Raw genomic sequence first — 18,117 nt, forward strand, 5'->3', positions numbered from 1 at the left:
CGAGGAGGCCGAGGGAGGAGACGAGGACGAGGAGGACGAGGTGCCCCTCGTGAGGCGGAAGAGGGCGCGGGAGGTCGCCCAAGAAGCTAACATGGAGAGGGCCCAGTCCGGGGCAGCAGCCGGCCCCTCCGGCCAAGGTAACCCATATCTATTTAGGAACTTAGATAGGGCCACCGCAGACCCCCGGCTAGCTAGGTTTAATCCCAACCAGCTCATCCAACGCCATCGTAGTGACCCAGACTTTGACATAACCCTGCTCCATTGCGTCGACCGGCTTGTGCTGGATTATGAAAGTAGCCGCCCTAGGGGTACCGTAGTCATAGACAACACCCTAGCCTTTAGGTCGACCTTATTTGAGGAGTATGGGACCAATCTTCGGTCATGTCCCTCTCTCCGGGAGGGCACCGTAGCTCCGGGTCTTAGGCAGTACGTAGAAGAGTCTAGTCCTGAGCCAGATTCAGACCCAGAACCCGTGCCAGCTCGCGAAGTCATTGTCTTAGACTCCCCCGCAGAAGCTCCGGGGCCGATGGTCGTGACCATAGATTCCTCTTCTAGCTCGGGGGGTAGGATCTCTTACGATATATGTTTTTGAATTCTGTTCTATCCTTATCTTTGTTGTTCTTGCATAAATGCTAACTTGTATACTAATGTTGTCTTTGTTTTGCCAGAGGAGATGTCTCAGCCTGGGAACAAAGATTTGTGAGCTAGGTTCACCGGGGGGAACTCCTCCACTGGGGCTTCCGGGCCCATGGTGAAGAAGCTCCGGGTGGAAAAGAAGGCCGCCGGGACAACATCCAACTCCCCTGCAAAGGGGAAAGACCAGAGCCCGGCTGCCCAGGCCAAGGTACCTCCGCCTCCTGCAGTAATGGAGAAGATGCCCCCACCCCCTCCACGAGCTCCCGCCTTCGTTCGGAACATGGAGATGGAGCCCAGGACTTTGGCGGCTGCAACCACCGAGGTGCGCATTCCGGTGGACCCCCAGGCCTTGGAGAAAATTCTTGACGTCTTTCGGGGGACGGTGTACGAGACGGCAACCTACACCGTCGACCACTGCTACGGCGCCACCGAAAGGGACCTGCGGGCAATCGAAACAAGGAGCCCGGAGAGCGTGATGGAGTCTTCACTGGGAATGGCTCTAACTGTAAGTTTGCTATGCCCCTTTTATACTCTTTGGTTACCATGCTTTGCCTTGTCTCTTTTTTTTTTCTAAGGCAGTTGCCTCTTTGTTTTGTAGGGCGCTCTGGCTCTTCACCGGAGCATATCCAGGTCCAAGGCTCGGCTCGAGGACATGAGGGGCGAGCACCAGGCGGTTTTGGCCGCCCATCAGACTACCTTGGCCACCCTTCAGACGACCCAAAAGCAGGAAAAGGAGGCAGCCCGCCCTAAGCTTGATGCAGCCCGCCCTAAGCTTCAAGAGGTCGAGGCTACCAAGGTCGCCCTAGCTGCCGCAATGGCCTAGCTGGACTCTGTGAAGACTGGAGCCGAGGAGGCTAAGGCCGCCCTGGCCATGGAGAAGGCAGCTTCCAGCTCCGCCATGGAGGACATGCTTTACCACTGCTGGGTCTTCAACTCGGACGGCGACTTCTCCTTTTTAGGAGCGGACTGGGAGGCCTTCCGGGAAGGGTTCAAAGTTCGCCTCCAGCAAGAGGCGCCTTCTGAGACTGGGGAGGCCTCCACAGTGGCCGAGCAGGAAGGCGAAACGGCGACCTCAACGGAGCAGCCCGGTGGAGCCTAGGGCTTTTCTTTTTTTCTTTTTACATATATATATATATATTTGTAACTTTGTATGAGGTTTTTTCACCTCGAGACAATTGGTTTTATCAATTTTTGTTTTTATGCACCTTAGTTTGTTTTTCTTTTTGGCGGTGCTATGATTGATACTCTTATATTTTTCTGAGAAAAACATGTTAACCAATCTTGATCCAACTCTTAAGACAAGTCCTGGTTGAATCCCGGACCCTGCATTAGAAACTTAGGTCGCGTTAACTTCTTATTGATATCTCGTGCTTTTTACGAAAAACAACGATCAATAAATTTGAATTAACTCCTAAGTTTTAGGACCTGGTTATGCCCAGGACGTTAGTTTGAAAACTTAGTTCGCGTTAATTCTTTGACTAATACCTTGTGCTTTTTAAGAAAAACACTGATCAATCAATTTGAACCAACTTCTAAGTCTTAGGACCTGGTTATATCCAGGGCGTTAGTTTGAAAACTTAGTTCGCGTCAATTCTTTGACTAATATCTTTTGCTTTTTAAGAAAAACACTGATCAATCAATTTGAACCAACTTCTAAGTCTTAGGACCTGGTTATATCCAGGGCGTTAGTTTGAAAACTTAGTTCGCATTAATTCTTTGACTAATATCTTATGCTTTTTAAGAAAAACATTGATCAATCAATTTGAACAAACTTCTAAGTTTTAGGACGACCTGGTTATATCCAGGATAGGACTTAGTTTGTGTTAATCCTTTATCAATATGTCGTGTTTTTTAAGAAAAACATCGACCAATCGATTTGAATCAACTTCTAAGCCTTTAAGGCGGCCTGGTTATATTATCCAGGTACCATATGCCCCCCAAGTAATTAGGAAAGGGTCTTTCGTGGTTACTTGAGATTACATTCGCAAATATACACAATAATGAAAGAAGATTTAATTCTCATTGCTTAATACATAAGAAATGGCCTTTCTAAGTAAGCCTTACAAGGGTGTCACTGATAATACTTCTTTAAGTGGATGGCGTTCCAAGCTCGTGGGACCGCTTCTCCATTAAGCCGGGCTAACTCGTAGGTTCCTTCCTTTATGACCTCGGCTATTTGATAAGGCCCTTCCCAGTTCAGTCCCAATACTCCATCTTTGGGATCCTTGCCGGCTAAGAAGATTCTCCTGAGGACCAGGTCGCCAATGCTAAAAGCGCATTTTCAGACTTTTGAGTTGAAATAACGCGTAATTTTTTGCTGGTAATGTGCGAGCTAGAGCTGTGATTCTTCTCGCCTTTCGCCAATCAGGTCGAGGGATGAGCAAAGTAGCTCATGATTGCGATCCTGGTCATATGCCTGGACTCTATGCGAATATACCTTAACTCAACAAGAAGGACTGCCTCACTCCCAAAAGCCAGGGAGAAATGAGTATGTCTTGTAGGGGTCCGATGCGAGGTCCAGTATGCCCACAGTACCTACGGGAGCTGTTCTGGCTAGAGCCCTTTGGCTTTGTCCAGCCTCTTCTTAAGGCTCGCCTTTAGCGTTTTATTAACAGCCTCGACCTGGCCGTTTGCATGAGGATAGGCCATAGAGGAGAAGCTTTTCATGATGTCGTACCTTTCACAAAATTCGGTGAAAAGGTCGCTGTCGAACTGAGTCCCATTATCAGATACGAACTTCTTCGGTAGCCCAAACCGGCAGATAATGCTTTTGACCACGAAGTCGAGGACTTTCTTGGAAGTGATTGTTGCCAAAGGTTCTGCCTCAACCCACTTTGTGAAGTAGTCGATGGCCACCACGGCATAGCGGACCCCGCCCTTTCCAGTAGGGAGGGCGCCAACCAAGTCGATTCCCCAGACTGCAAATGGCCATGGGGACGAGATCATCTTCAGCTCGACTGGGGGAGCTCGGGCAACTGTGGCGAAATGCTGGCACCTGTCGCATTTCTTGACATACGAGATCGAGTCTTTTGACAGAGTGGGCCAGTAATATCCTTTCCTTAAGATTTTCAGGGCCAAGCTTTGCCCCACAGTGTGATCCCTGCAAAAACCCTCGTGCACTTCCTGCAAGATGGCCTTTGCTTCGCTTGGCAGAACACATCGTAAGAGGGGTAGGGAATGCCCACGCCGGTATAACACTCCATCTGCCATCGTATACCTTGGAGCCTGGTACAGTACCCGTCGTGCGTCATTACGCCCCTCGGGTAATTTTCCTTCGGTAAGGTACTCGAGGATGGGGGTCATCCAAGTCGGTCTGGCATTGATCATCTCGACCTCCGCCCCGACCTCTTCTATACTTGGTTTCTTCAGCAACTCTACCAGAACTAACCCCAACGCCTCCGTCTCCACGGAAGTAGCGAGCTTGGCGAGGGCGTCTGCGTTAGCATTCTGCTCTCGAGGTATCTGCTCAATTGAGCCTCGTTCAAATACGGACAGTTCGACTTTTACCTTGGCCAGGTAAGCAGCCATCTTGGCTCCCCGTGCTTGATATTCACCTAGCACCTGGTTTACCACGAGCTGGGAATCGCTGAAGCACTGAACGGAACTGGCCTTCAGCTCCTGGGCTACCCTTAGCCCGGCCAGCAAAGCTTCGTATTCGGCCTCGTTGTTGGAGGCCTTGAATCTGAATCTCAGCGCCGAGTGGAATCTATGCCCTTCTGGTGATATCAAAATGAGTCCAGCCCCAGAGCCGTTCTCGTTAGATGAGCCATCCACGAAGATCTTCCATGGCGCCTGAGTCGAGGTGACCTGGGGCGACCCTTCCACAGGATCCTCCTTGAATCCTGTGCACTCTGCCACAAAATCGGCCAGGGCCTGACTCTTTATAGCAGTTTGTGGGGTATACAAAATCTCGAACTGACTGAGTTCGATAGCCCATTTCAACAGGCGTCCCGATGCTTCAGGTTTTTGCAAAACCTGCCTTAAAGGTTGATCGGTCATGACGTGTATTGAGTGGGACTGGAAATACGGCCTGAGCTTTCGGGAGGCCGTGATAAGACAGAACGCCAACTTTTCCATCAACGGGTATCGAGATTTGGCCCCGAGAAGCCTCTTGCTGATGTAGTAAACCGGTTTCTGAACCCGGTCTTCTTCACGGACCAACGCTGCACTAGCTGCATCTTCTGTGACAGCTAGGTAAAGGAAAAGAGGTTCTCCTGCCTTTGGTTTGGACAGTACGGGCGGCTCAGCCAGATGTGCCTTCAGGTCGAGGAAAGCGCTCTTGCACTCCTTGGTCCATTCAAACTTCTTATTTCCTCGGAGCAGGTCGTAGAATGGCAGGCACTTATCAGTGGATTTTGAAATAAATCGATTTAGGGCTGCCACCCTTCCTATCAGGCCTTGAACGTCCTTACGCGACCTGGGTTAGGGAAGCTCGAGCAACGACCTGATCTTATCGGGGTTCGCCTCGATTCCTCTAGTGTTGATAATGAAACCCAGGAATTTTCCAGACGCGACCCCGAAAATGCACATCTGAGGGTTAAGCCTCATGTCATATTCTCTTAGTATCTTGAAGCATTCTTCCAGGTCAGAAACATGGTTATCGGCAGTCTTTGACTTGACCAGCATGTCATCAACGTACACTTCCATGTTCTTCCCGATCTGGTTGGAAAACATTCTATTCACTAATCTCTGGTATGTAGCGCCGGTGTTCTTCAGTCCGAACCGCATGACCTTGTAACAATAGACGTTAGTTGAGGTCATGAAGCTGGTGTGCTTCTGGTCCACCGGGTTCATGGCGATCTGATTATAGCCTAAGTACTCGTCCATAAAGGACATGAGCTAATGCCCCGCCGTGGCGTCTACCAATTGATCGATCCTCGACAAGGGAAAACAGTCCTTGGGGCAGGCTTTGTTCAGATCGAAGAAGTCGATGCAGGTCCGCCATTTCCCGTTGGGCTTCGGGACCAGCACAGGATTGATAACCCAAACTAGAAATTTGGCTTCGCGGATAAATCCGCATTTCTTGAGCCGGTCTACTTCTTCTTCTAAGGCCTCAGCCCGAGTAGTTCCCAGGCGCCTCTGTTTCTGGGACGTTGCAGGAACGCTCTTATCCAAATGAAGGGTGTACATGATGACATTTGGACTGATTCCCACCATGTCCTCGCATGACCACACAAACACATCCAAGTTATCCTGCAGAAATTTGATCAGCTCCGCCTTCCTCTTGCCACAGAGGTTTTTCCCGAGCTTAACCATACGTGAAGGATTTTGTGGATCGATATTTACTTCCTCGAGCTCTTCAATAGCTTGGAGCTCGGACTTGTCCTCGCCTATTCGGGGGTCAATATCCTCACTTAGGACGATACTTTCCCCCTCGGCGCTCTGAGGATTTTCAATCTCAGGATTAGGCAAAGGTTCCTGAGATTCCTCTTCTCCACCTTGGATGGCCATCGTCAGCTGCCCGGGTTTCGATTTTCCCTACATGGAAATGCTGTAGCATTCCCTGGCAGCAAGCTGATCGCCACAGACCGTGCATTTCCCCGTGGAAGAAGGGAATTTCAGCGCGAGGTGGCGAACGGAGGTGACGACTTCAAAATGGCATTGTATACAGTGGGGCAGTCGATGACCACGAACTCGAGGAGTTTTGAGACTGTCCGAGGTCTCTCCCCTAAGGTGATCACCAGCTCGATCGTCCCTATAACCGCTGATCCTTCTCCTGAGAAACCATACAGCATTGTAATGCCCCGAATTCTCCGATGTGTTTAACAGCATGAATAGTAGGCCGGGAGGGCCATACTTGCTTAATTATGTTATTAATTGATAAAATGCATGTATATGTTGATTATATTATGATATGATGTGAAATGCATGCATGTGAGTCCATATTTTTAATTACAGGGGTGTGATGGTAATTTGGCCCGATGAGGGTAAATTGTTTACTTGGATGCATGTTGGTGATATATTTTGAGACCACATTATGATGTGGGTTTGTTCGAGCTATTCGGCATGAGACGATCAAGGAATGTTAATTATCGGTTTGGTCATAACAGGCTTAAGCTCGGGGCTCGGGGTGAGTCTCGGGATGTTTTAATGATTAGAGTGTTACCGGGCATTAAAGGGTAACGGGATATGAATTATTGGAGTTTGAGAATATTGAGATTAGCGAGAATTGAGAAGCGTTAATTATGATTAACGGTGTAAGTGGGAAGTGCCAAAATTACCCTTGAAATGGTTTTAGAAGCCTTAAATGACCTAGGGGTATTTAGGTCATTTGGCTAGGATGTATGTGAGGTTTAGATGGCTGTAGAAACAGAATAGAACATAACAAAAACATAGACATTTCCTTCTCCTTCCCGTACGTTCTTGTCCCTCATTTTCTTCTTTGGAGTTTTGAGCTCAAAAGGTGGAATTAAGCTAGGAGATCAAGGGACTAAGGTTGTAGGCTTAGTTCAGCCATTGAAGAGGGTTTGGTTTCGAATTTGAGGTGAGTTTTATCCATCAATTTTCTGGTTATACTCTGTTTTCATTTTAAGTTTTTAGCTCTAGAATTTGGTGAGGAAAGTTGGAATCAAGGGGAGTTTTTGTGGTGTTTTACTTGGGTTATGATGAGGGAGAGTTATGGGTGATGTTTGGAGGTTTAAGTGGGTGTTTGGAAGAGGTTTTGAGTTGGTTTGAAGGGCTGGTTTGAGAGGGAAAACGCAGGGGAAATTCCTGGTGCGTTGCTGGTTTTTGGCTGAAAGGGGTATTGAGTCGCGGCATGGCTTAGGTGCGCCGCGGCCCAAGGTGCCTGTCAGGGTTTGGCCGCCTCTGTTTGGAGGCGCGCCACGACGCAGCTGGGGAGGGCCGCGGCCCTTAAGGCATTTTTGGCCAGAATAGTGTTTTAGCATGGGGATTCAAACCTAAGGCCTCGGGGTTGAACCTACTACCCGGTTGAGTAGTGTTTGACGTCCCAAAGGTTAGGTTTTGGTTTGGGAACCTTTTATTGTTCATTTTATTGATGGAATCCCATAATTGGTTATGACCAGGTAACCGCTAAAGGACCAAAAGGTTGATCGTTCTCAGGGTTGTTCTTTTATTCATTCTTGCTCGAACCAGAGGTAAGAAAACTGCACCCCAAGTGTGACATGCATGGATATTCGTGAGGCATGTTGGTTGTGTAATATGGACATGGATAGAATTTAGAATGCTTAGCATATGTTGCTCACTTGTGCATGGTACTGACTCATTAGTCAGGTTTGGCAAAGGTGCTAGTATTAACTGTGAAGTTGTGACATATTAGTCAGGTTCGGCAGTGGTACTGGGCACTGGTCACGTTGCATTGACTCATCAGTCAGAATTGGCAAATGTGTTAGTATCAACTGTGAAGCTGTGACTTATTAGTCAGGTTCGGCAGTGATACTGGACACTGGTCACATAGCGCTGACTCATTAGTTAGAACGGCCTTAGCGTGTATCACGCAAGCCAACAAAGATTAGATCTAATCGACTATTAGCATTGAATGACTCAAAGAGCATTAATGCCAGATCGACCCCGAGGGTCGATGAAAGAAATAAGCGCTTGGAGGCTAGTGGCTTACCTAGCAGCCACTCTCCCACTTGAATCATGTGATGTTCACTCATTTGTTTGAAAGCTTTATGCTCAGTGTGATTATAATGATAATCATTTGATAATGCTTATATAAAGTGTTATGTTTTCTTGCTGGGCTTTGGCTCATGGGTGCTATGTGGTGCAGGTAAAGGGAAAGAAAAGCTCACCTAGCCTTGAGTGGAGAGCTGATGTGGTGATGTGTACATATGCGGCCGCTTGACCACCACTGTAACGCCCTACTACCTTAGAGCCGTTACCAAGTGAGTTTCAAAAGAAAACTTTGTGCAATTAGCTCGCTAACCGAGGTTTTTAAAACAAAAGTGTGACTAAGCAAAAGTTGAGGTTGTAATCTTTTGAAAATGGTTTACTTTATTGAAAACTTCAAGTATTTAACATTTGGGATCCCAAAATAAGGTTTGAAAACTATTTACAACTTAAAATAAGTTTACAGTTGATTAAGTATTAAAATCACAGATTATTACAACCTTTTCTCAAATAAACCCCCAACCAAAGCAGTCGGGTAGGCCAAACATGTATGTGTCACTTCATGCTCTCCGTACTCATGGCTGGTTGACTCAATCTTTGCCCTTACCTGCAACACAGAGCACCCGTGAGCCGAAGCCCAGCAAGAAAACTCATACAGTAAATAACATATGCATATAATATACCAGCATATAATCCATTGATAAACAGGAAACCGTCAGACTGAACAAACACGGCCATGCCGCCCCAGAGGCCTAACCCAAGCCTGGGGTCTCGGTCCTTATCGTAAGGATAACTCATGTATCCATTGGGTCCCACCCTGACTATAAGCATCCCATGTGCTAGGTATTACTTCCGGCCCCCACGGCCGTTCTCAGCCTTCGTCGTTCTCGGCCTTTGCCGTTCTCTACTATAATTGCAAATAGTATAACTCAAGTAGCATTCAAACATTTATCAATTCAATTAAGGCTGCACCCTAACATGTAATGCAATATAGGGCCGTGCCCTACAATCATCTTAGCATGCAATATAGGGTCATGCCCTGCAATCGCATCATGGGCCCATGCTCTGTCCTACGGGTAAGCCTTCAAAGGCTCGTCGGGTTGTTGCCTCACGTTAGCCAGGGAGTCGACCTTGACGCGAGCAGCCTGGGAGGCTCGGAATGCTCTTTTATAGCCAGCAGAGAAAATTTTCCAGGAGTTGATTGACTGTTTCTTGTTCTGTTTGAACCATTGTCTGGCCGCCCCAGTCAGTGTGGAGGGAAATATCAGACACCTCAGCTCAGGGCCAATGTTGTGGGCCATCATCAGTGTATTGAACATACCTAGATGATCTGATGGATCTCCGTCTCCGTTGAATTTGGACAGGTGCGGCATACGGAAACCAGGCGGGTATGCCATTGCGGCTATACCGGAGGCGAAGAGCTCGAGCTCGTCCCCCGAGTCATATTCGTCTTTTTCTTTTTCCGACAGGAGCTTCCTCATCAGCTCCTCCATCTGAGCCAGGTGCTCAAGGGTCTTGTCCTGATCGCCTTGGTTATTCTAGGGCTGTTCAACAGCTTCGAATCCATTGTATACGTTTGGTAGGTTATTGCCCCTCCTATCTTGAGATAGGTTATTTGGGACATTCCCGCCGTTACGTACCTCGGACATGTCTCCCCCTGAGCGAGCATGCCTACCACCTCCTACTGGGTCTCCCCTATTGTAACGCCCTGGCTACCCCAGAACAGTTACGGAGAACGGTGAACCGGAAATTTGACCCGCTACCCGAGTCCTTTGGCTAAAAACGTGATCTAAGTGTCGCTAACAGGTTAAGGTGTAAAACTAGTAAAAAGGAAAGGGCACTTTTCATTAAGTAAATAAACTGCTCATGAGCCTTTTTAAAATGTTTACAAGTAGTTCATGTTACAAAAGAGTTGCTACAGTTCATATATACAATCCCCGCCGGCCTAAGCGGCAAAAATAGGGTAAACCCCTAGTCCCTCTGAGAACTCCTTGACCGTGGCGATCAAGCGGCCCTGTATGTACATTACATCGCCCAAGCTCTCCACTCAAGGCTGGCCAAGCTTTTCCTTTCCTTTACCTGCACCACAAAGCACCCATGAGCCAAGGCCCAGCAAGAAAACATAATAAAACATGATATAATATCAACAACATTCATAATAACCACTCAGGACTATCAGTCCCACAAATAGGTGACAATAGCCAAAAGTCACAGTAATGAGCATCGCTCCCTCTAGCCATGTGACGATAGGGTCACCAGGGCTTAACTGATAGGTCATTTCTTTCATAAGCTTGATCAGGATAGGTGCATGGTGATTGGTCACCAACATAACCTTCCTCACGACTCTAGAGTCGAAACTATGGACAACGTCCCTTAGCCTTGTGACAGACAGTCACCGGGGTCATATACCTTGGCTATAATCATCTGGTCGTAGACCAGGCAAGCGCTTGTAAGTTTCTCGACCCTAAGGTCGGTCTGGCATTAATGCTATAGAGCCATTCAATGCGTGATTCTCGACTTTAGAGTCGGTCCCTGACTAGTCAGTGTCTCAAGCAGGTAATCAGCGTTCAATAGCATTTAATATGCAATCCATGTCCACATATATCAACCAGCATGCCTCAAATATCAAACCAAACATGCCATATATCTATACAGGGTGCAACTATATTCTTACACTGTTTTCTTACCTCTGGTTCGAGTGAGAATAAATATATGAACAACCCCTGAGAACGATCAATCTTTAAATTCCTCGACGGTCACCTGGTCATAACCAAAAATATAGGATTTATCAATAAAAATGATAACTGAGGGTTCCCAAACCAAATCCCAGCCCCCGAGACCTCAAATACTACCCAACCGGGTATTAGGTCCAACCCCGAGGCCTATAGTTTGAATCCCTAAGCTAAAAACCACTTTTAGCAAATTTGGCCTTATGGGCCGCGGCCCCCAAAAGTCGTGCTGCGGCACGCCCCCAAGCCCCATCTGCCAGACGCGCATGGGCCGCGGCACGCAAAAGCTGTGCCGCGACACCCAACCCAATTCAGCAACTAGCCCACGCACATACCAGACTTTTCCCCCTGTGCGTTTTTCTCTCAAACCAGCCTCTCAAACCATCATAAAACCTCCTCCAAACATGTAATTAAACCCCCTACAACATCCTTATCTCACTCACACCAAACCCCAATCAACTAACACCAAAAACCTCCTTTGATTCATACTTCCCACATCAATAACATGAATTGAAAACTATAAACAAAAACAGAGTACCAGCTGTGTTAATGGCCAAAACTCACCTTGAAACTTGTCTTGAACCTTCCACACAAGCTAACACAAGTCTCCAATCCAGCCCTTAAGTTTCCCTAGCTTGAATCTCCACCAAGAACTCAAAACCCTCAAAGGAGCAATTGAAGAAGATGATGTACGGGTAAGGGAGAGGCAAACCCTTGTTTTTGTTCTGTTTTATTCTACAGCCTTCAGCCATTTAAAACAAGTATATCCACCCCTAAAATGACCAAAATGCCCTTATACCATCCAAAGCCTCCTAAACCAACCCAAGGGCAAAATTGGTACTTCTAGCTTAACCCGTTAATTATAATTAACGCTTCCCAATTCCCGCTAATCTCAATATCCTCAAACATCAATATTTCATAACCTATTACCCTAAAATCCCCAGTAACGCTATAACCTTTAATATCACCCGAGACTCACCCCGAGCCCCGAGCTCAAACCTGTTATGACCAAACCGATAAATCATGTTCGAAGATCGTCTCATGTCGAAATACTCGAACCAATCCACACTATAATGTGGTCTCACAATATATCATTATTATACAAACAAATATTCAATTATACCCTCAACGGGCCAAATTACCAGAATACCCCTGTAAACAAATGTGGACTCACATGCGTGCATTTAACATCATATGATAATATAATTCTCATAAACATGCATAAACACATTTAATGGCATAATTAAACAGTTATGGCCCTCCCGGCCTACTAATCCAGCCATTAACCACAATAGGGAATCCGAGGCATTACACCTATGAGAGTTAAGGCGATCTCGTAGGTCGCCCCTCGGGGTGGCTTGAGGACTTTGCGCCGAGCTTAGGCATTGGCGGAGGTCTCCCCCAGAAAGGTCACTCCGGCAACTTCCGGTCCAGTAGCTCCCGTTAGAGAAGCTCGGAGCCCGCCTCTGGGGGTGAGGATCCGGGACTTCCCTGGGCGCCCTACTACGATGGGAAGGTCTTGCAGAAGGCGAGTTTCTCCTGCTGCTTCCATAAGCTGGAATATCTTGGACAGGCCGAGGAGGAGACAGGTATCTTATCGGTGAAGGAGGATTCCTGACCGAGGATGTAATCCTGGTTCCGTCAGGGCGAATCAAGTTAGGTAGGGGCCTTTTAGCCCTGCCAACTCGCGGGCCCTGCGCCTGGCGATTTGAGCGAGACGCAGGACGACTGGCCGGGACGGGCTGTCGCTGTGATCCCTCCCCGGATCTCCTTCTAGAACTCCCCCGAGCCCTTATGGGCGCGCTCGAGTCTGGCTGTGAGCTGGGAGTTGAAGTTCAGACCGAGTGGCTATACTGTTGCTCGACCCTGGGTATTTCTTCGAAGATTGCCTCTCAGCGATGCGATGAGGGGGTAGAGTTGGACGTCGGAAGTTTGGCTGAGCGGCTAGGCCTGGACCGATTACCCCAGTGAGACTTATGAGTCTCGCCTTGCCTCTTTCCGACGTTAGGGTCGGTTGTAAGAGGGGGTAGTCGAGCCAACACCTCCTTAATTTGCTTATTATCTTTCGCCAGTTGACTCCTCAACTGAGCGTTCTCCATCTCTACCGTCGTGTAAAAGTCCGGGTTTGGATTAGGTGGCCGGGGTGCCGAACTTCCAGTGTCACCCTAGCCTATTAGCTGCTTGCCCGGCCGCTGCTGAACTTCAAGGTTTTGCTCACCGGAAATGGCGGCATGATGGGCCTCCTGCCCAGCATGTTGTTCCGCCTCGTTACCGTGTCTTGATCGAGTGGTCACCATAGTTGGATGTTTGCGATAGCACCAATCTAACTAGCTCTTAATGAAAGCACCAAACTGTTGACGCAATTCTTCGCCAACAGATAATTGAGAAAATAAGAGAAAGAGATTAGTGCTTAATTATGAACCGAAACAGATGAATGATCTTAAAATGGACTGATGACACAACTACGTTTTTAGGTGGTTCAAAGGTTAAAATACTTCTACTCCACCAGCCAATATTATTGCTATGCTTCTAGTATTCTCTTACAGGGTATTTCGTTACATAATAGAATCCAACCCCTTGCAATTCCCAGGGTCTCCATATTTATAGGATAGGGCACCTGGGAGTTGGCAAGGGGGGTTATCCCGTGACCTTCTTATCCATCATCTCACTTCTGTGACATTCATGATTAATTCCTAAAACTTGACAAATGAAGTGTGGTCTAATCGATAGGTAAGGGGGATAATGGGCCGCAAGGCCCAACCCAGTCGTGGGTGCCTGGATACGCACGTTCAAGCTGCGTGTCCGAGAATTCAGGGATATATCAGACACGTGATGTCTGATATATGCACGTTTACATTGCATGGTTGACTTTATAAGGAGTCATAGCTTCTCACTCCAGCTCGTACCTCGAGCTAGATGCCTTCTTGGCTTGCGGTCTTCATATCCTTGTCTCGGCCCTTAAATAATCTTGGTCAACCTTTGGTTACCTCGAGCTAAAGAGGTAGGACCTTACAACAGTAGCGACGCCACGTGGCTGATATAATTATGCCATATCTCAGCTCGCTAATAGCCCGTGGAAAATCAGGGTGTACAGATATCTATTTCAATGTGTTTAGTGCGAGCATGATAAACAGGATTTGATGCTAAAGCACTGGCACTAATATTATCACACCATGTGACATCTTTTGATGGTAAAGGGAACTTTAGCTCCTTGAGTAAGGATTCAACCCAAGTGATTTCAGCAGCTAAATGAGCAAGAGCCCTGTATTCGGACTCTGTACTTGATCTTGAGACCACAGCTTGTTTTTTCGAGGACCATGATACTAAAGTCTCTCCAAGATACACACAGTAGCCACCAACAGACCTTCTGTCATCAACACAACATCCCCAGTCTGCATCAGAATAGCCTGTGATGGTTAGTTTGTCACTGTAACAGATGTGTAGTCCATGATCCAAAGTGCCTTGTAGATATCTTAGAATGCGTTTTGCTGCTCCCCAGTGGACTGTTGTTGGGCTTTGCAAGAATTGGCTAAGCTTATTTATAGCAAAGCTAATATCTAGTCTGGTGTGGCATAAGTACTAAAGTGCCCCAATCAAACTCCTATAAACAGTTGGGTTGTGCATAGCTTCTCCATCTGTCAAGGAAATGGATTTTCCTATTATGATAGGAGTTGGACAAGGCTTAAGATTTACCATGTCATGTCTTTTGAAGAGCTCTTCAACATATTTTCTTTGAGTAAGATATAGCCCTGTGTCATCTCGGGTTACTTCAATTCCTAGGAAGTAATGAAGAGCTCCTAAGTCTTTGAGTGAAAACAGCTTGTTGAGTTGATTGATAAACTCCTTTAGTTTAGCTCCATTGTTCCCTTCACTATAATGTCATCTACATAGATGAGCACTAATATGATTAGTTTGCCATCTTTGTAGTAAAAAAGAGAAGTGTCAGCTTTAGAGTTTTTGAAATTCCAGCTAAGTAGAGTGCCTTTTAATCTATCAAACCAGGCCCTTGGGGCTTGTTTTAGGCCATACAATGACTTTTGCAATTTGCACACGTGATCTGGTTTGGTGGGATCCTCAAAGCCCTTTGGTTGAAGCATGTAGACATCTTCTTCTAGGTGCCCATTTAAGAACGCATTGTTGATGTCCAATTGCTGAATGCTCCAGCCCTTACTCACAGCAATGGTTAGAATAATTCTAACTGTGGAAGCCTTGATAACAGGACTAAAAGTCTCTCCAAAATCCAATCCAGGCCTTTGGTGAAAACCCTTGGCAACAAGCCGTGCCTTGTATCTTTGAAAAGAACCATATGCATTTAACTTCTCCTTGAAAACCCACTTCAGCCCACAAGATTATACTCATCGGAATAGGGAACCAATGTCCATGTCTTGTTGGCTTTGAGAGCTAGGATTTCATCATCCATAGCTTTGTTCCACCCCTTAATCTCGAGGGCTTCTTCAACAGATGTAGGTTCATTGCCATGTAGAGTACTGGAAGAGTGATTGACAAAAGCTTTTGGTTTAAAGATACCAGCCTTAGCACAAGTAATCATTGGATGGGAAGCTGGTGGCTGCGGCTAAGGCACAACAGAGACAGGAGCTATGGTAACTGCTGGAGATGATGGTGATGCAGAGACATCTGATGGGAGTGATGCAGGGACAACATGAACATGATCAGTAAGACTATCACTGAGATTATGAGGAGAGGAAGAATACTTGTCCTGACTGTGATCATGTGGAGACAAAGCTGCTGCGGGAGATGCTACTGCAGAAGATGCTGGAGAGACAGAAACATTTGAGATAGGGATGCTAGGCTGAAAATGGTGAGGAGTGAAGTGAAGATTAGGGAGCTGAGACCAGGCTTCATGTTGAACAATCAGAGACTGTTCAGGAGCATAAGTGTTGAGAAAACCAGATCTAAATGGAAATTCTTTTTCATTAAAAACAACATGTCTTGAAATATACACTCGGTCTGTTGTACTAAGACATTTGTATCCTTTGAAAGACTCACTATAGCCTAGATTCACACACTTGAGTGAATGATGTTAGGAAAAATAATATTGCCTCAATGGAAATGGTAAGATAATGTTACAACTCTATGCAAAATATTACAATGGACAAGATTGATTAAATAAAGTGTTACAACTCTATAACTGAAAATACAAATAAAACAAAGTAAATGAAGAAGATGATGAAGAAGAAGAAGAGAATAGTAAAATACAAAAAGTTACAAATAAAATAAAGTGTTTGGACCAAATGAAGAGATTACAACTCTTAAACAAAATATACAAGTAAATAAAACAAGAGAATAAGAAGAAGAACAATAGAATAAAAGGAAGAACATAAACCACAAACAAACTCTCACTTACACAACCTAAGTGAAGAGGATTGGGGATCACCAACTTGAACAAGGTTTAAAACCTTTGTCCAAAAGCTTATTTCCCCCTAACTCAAGCACTAAGGGATCTCTCTCAGATTTTTGGAAATGCTTTCTGGAATAATCAAGCCTCAAGGTGTTTCTAGCCAAGTGCTATAGTGGATAGAAAAATGGTGTGTCTTACAAGTGAGCATTAGGCTCCTATTTATAGAGTTTAGAGACACCCTTTGAATTTCAAATTCCACCAACCCCCATGGCTGTTACCAATGATTAATTTGGTGTTTTATGGAATTAAAATAGAGATTTGGGAGTTACTTAGCTGTTGGAATCGTTCAAAGTTGGATAAAAAACCAAAATTATAGAAGCTGTCAGCCATTAGGGCCGCGGCGCTAGTTCCAGGCGCCGCGGCCCTCAGTCAATTTCAGCAAGACATTTTTTTTCAGTTTTTTCCAAAATGTTCCAATTTATTCCCACTTGATTTTGTAACTTCCATACACAATATGGGAGTTAAAATCACATCTCTATCAGCCATTTCTCAAATGGCTTTAAGAAATTCATCTCAATATTGTGTAACAACAAATCTACACAATAATGGGTGATATTTAGGAGTTACAAATTTGTGATGAATTTGTAACACCAAATATGTTACATGTTTGGATATTTCACATATATCCAAATAATGTAACTCTTTATTATATGTTACAATATGTGACACTCCATGTCACATTTATTTAATCTAAAATAATATAATATTACATTATATTATAAAATAATATAACAAATGAAACTGAAACTTATGAGATTGATAAGGTCTTAAACAAGGAAAACAGGCTGCACCAAAAGTTCTCAACAGATGGTAATCTGGTTTTTTATGGTATACAATTTCAAATGGTGATTGATTGTGTAAAATGGGTGTTGGTAATCTATTTATGAGATAAACAGATGTTTGAAAAGCATCAACCCAAAATTTTAAAAGCATGCTAGCTTGAGCTAGAAGAGTTAACCCCATTTCCACTATATGTCTATGTTTTCGTTCAGCTCAGCCATTTTGAGCTGAGGTATGAGGGCATGAGTGAAGGAATTGAATTCCATGAGCTTTAAGAAAGCTATCAAAGCCTTGAAACTCTCCACCCCTATCAGTTCTAATGAATTTTATTTTTGTTTCAAATTGGTTTTCAGCCATGGTTTTGAATTGAGTGAAAGCATTTAAGGCATTTGAATTTTGTTTTAAAGGGTATATCCAAGTAAAGCGACTGTGATCATCTACAAAGTGAATGTAAAATTTGAAGTTGGTGTTGGAATTAATTGGGGCTGGTCCCCACAAATCTGTGTGAATTAATTCTAACATTTTAGGAGCTCTACTATTAGACAATTTGAAAGGTAGAGCATGAGACTTTCCATACTGACAGGCATCACAGAAACTTTCTTTTTCATTAACAGAAACTGATACATTGCTAGAGTTTAAGACAAGTCTAAGTACCCTAGCAGATGGATGGCCTAAACGTTGATGCCAAACATCATTCTTGGAAAGGAAATTGGACTGCTGAACAACATTGACAGAAGAAATATAAGCTGATGTAGTGGTAGACCTAGACTGATTTGTATGAGGCACAGATTTGTCACGGATGGGACTGAATTGATATAGACCATCTCTAAGCATCCCTTGGAGTAGCACCTTCCTTGTAGCCTTGTCCTTCACAAAACAAGAATGAGAATCAAATTCTATAAGTATATTGTTATTTGTCGTTAGTCGAGATATACTTATAAGATTTTTAGCAATGTCAGGAACAAGTAAAATATCCTTTAG

This window comes from Humulus lupulus, chromosome 8 (assembly GCF_963169125.1).
Source record: "Humulus lupulus chromosome 8, drHumLupu1.1, whole genome shotgun sequence".
Taxonomy (NCBI): Eukaryota; Viridiplantae; Streptophyta; class Magnoliopsida; order Rosales; family Cannabaceae; genus Humulus; species Humulus lupulus.